General features: G+C 44.2%; 1 long non-coding RNA gene across 1 annotated transcript in view; it reads left to right on the top strand.

Moving 5' to 3' along the window:
• LOC139025047 (uncharacterized) overlaps positions 1-1044 on the top strand; it is a 5684-nt gene extending 4640 nt beyond the window's left edge. Inside the window, exon 2 of the long non-coding RNA XR_011476484.1 lies at positions 11-1044. This is a non-coding gene — a long non-coding RNA (uncharacterized lncRNA). The remainder of the gene's footprint in view (positions 1-10) is intronic.
• Positions 1045-2500: the final 1456 nt, after the last annotated feature.

Consider the following 2500-nt stretch of genomic DNA (forward strand, 5'->3'; position numbering starts at 1 on the left):
TAAATTACAGTTGGGTTGGTATATAATTTAAATTACAGTTGGGTTGGTATATAATTTAAATTACAGTTGGGTTGGTACATAATATAATTTACAGTTGGGTTGGTATGTCATTTAAATTACAGTTGGGTTGGTATATACTATAAATTTCAGTTGGGTTGGTATGTCATTTAAATTATAGTTGGGTTGGTATATCATTTAAATTACAGTTGGGTATGTATATACTATAAATTACAGTTGGGTTGGTATATAATTTAAATGACAGTTGGGTTGGTATATAATATAAATGACAGTTGGGTTGGTATGTCATTAAATTACAGTTGGGTTGGTATATAATATAAATGACAGTTGGGTTGGTATGTCATTTAAATTACATAGCAGGGAAAGCTGTGAGAATTCTATCTGACTTCCTGTTGCTTCTTGTTTGCAGCTACCTGTTGAATGTTACTGTGGTTGGATTGTATTGTAATTTGTATTGATACCCCAGGGGGAAATCTAAATGTGGGTTTAGGATTTGTTCTGCTTGCTTCCTTTGAGATAGTTAGTTGACCCTGGGAAACAAATGTCATTCCAACGTCAATAATAGGTTATTCACTTAAATCAATGAATATATTATATTTGATAAAGATATGTTTGAATCTGGTTTAATATGTTTGACTGTTAAAATGCACCACACCACAATGGAATGTAGATTAGATAGAGGACCAACCTATTCAGAAATATCACATGCTGATACAGAAATATAAAAGGTAGAAAGAAACCAGACCCTAATTTTACTACGGATCTATATAATTCTATTTATGAATACAAATATATTCTTCTCTGTGACAGGGGAACCACTTGTGCTCTGTGACAGGGGAACCACTTGTGCTCTCCGTACAATTATGCTGTTGACTTCAACATGTCTGTGCTGTTGATGTGAATTTTATGTGTGTTTCGTTGATTAATTATGTTCCGTTTTTTAATTTTCAATATTGTACGGCTCTTAGAACAAAGAACAATGTAATTATTTTTGTTACATAGAATGAAAACACTTGGATGTTGAAATGATCTGGGTTGGTGTGTTTTGTTTGTCTGTCTTGTAGGTGCATCACAGCGAATCGGAAAGGACACTACCACACACAACACATACAAACACACACCACACACACACACACACACACCACACACCAACACACAACACACAACACAAACACACACCCCACACACACACACACACACACACACACACACACACACACACAACACACACACACACACCACACACAACACACACAACACACACACACACACACACACCACACACATACACACACACACACACAACAACAACACAAACCCAAGAGTAATGAGTCACTGTCTGGTGATGTCAGAGTAACGCAGTAATGTCATCCTCCATGGCGTTCTCATGGTAACCAGGCTGTGGCCAGAACGCGCGGCAGACTTATGGACACACACATACATCCGTATCTAATGACTAAGAAATTAATTTTGTTCCTCCTATCTGAAAGCTGTCATTTGGTTTTAACGGCCAGTAATAGATAAATCATTGAAAATAATGAAATGAGACACAACGAGAGGAGAAGGTAAATCCGTTTGTCTCGTTCCTCCTCCCTCTACAGGATTGTCAGCTAGGTCACACCAGATCCACGGCAGTATTAGACATTTATCCAGTCCCCAGGAGTCAGAGATTGCCTTCAATACCGTCACTATGGGCAACGAACGTCCCCGCAGCTGTCGCTACGAAGGCTGTGGGCGTGGTGGACGAGGATAGAGGAAACGGCTTGCTAGGGCGGTGGACGAGGATAGAGGAAGGGCTTGCTAGGGCGTGTGGACGAGGATAGAGGAAGGGCTTGCTAGGGCGTTGTGGCACGAGGATAGAGGAAGGGCTTGCTAGGGCGTGTGGACGAGGATAGAGGAAGGCTGCTAGGGCGTTGTGCGAGGATAGAGGAAGGCTTGGCTAGGGCGTTGTGGACGAGGATAGAGGAAGGGCTGCTAGCGGCGTTGTGGACGAGGATAGAGGAAGGCTTGCTAGGGCGTGTGGACGAGGATAGAGAGGAAGGGCTTTAGGGCGTTGTGGACGAGGATAGAGGAAGGGCTTGCTAGCGGCGTTGGTGGACGAGGATAGAGGAAGGCTTGCTAGGGCGTTGTGGACGAGGATAGAGGAAGGGCTTGCCTTAGGGCGTTGTGGCACGAGGATAGAGGAAGGGCTTGCTAGGCGTTGTGGACGAGGATAGAGGAAGGGCTTGCTAGGGCGTTGTGGACGAGGATAGAGGAAGGGCTTGCTAGGGCGTTGTGGACGAGGATAGAGGAAGGGCTTGCTAGCGCTTGTGTGACGAGGATAGAGGAAGGGCTTGCTAGGGCGTGTGGACGAGATAGAGGAAGGGCTTGCTAGGGCGTTGTGGACGAGGATAGAGGAAGGTTGCTAGGGCTTGTGGACGAGGATAGAGGAAGGGCTTGCTAGGGCGTTGTTGGACGAGGATAGAGGAAGGGCTTGCTAGGG

The sequence above is a fragment of the Salvelinus sp. IW2-2015 genome, unplaced genomic scaffold (genome assembly GCF_002910315.2).
Source record: "Salvelinus sp. IW2-2015 unplaced genomic scaffold, ASM291031v2 Un_scaffold2185, whole genome shotgun sequence".
NCBI classification, from domain to species: Eukaryota; Metazoa; Chordata; class Actinopteri; order Salmoniformes; family Salmonidae; genus Salvelinus; species Salvelinus sp. IW2-2015.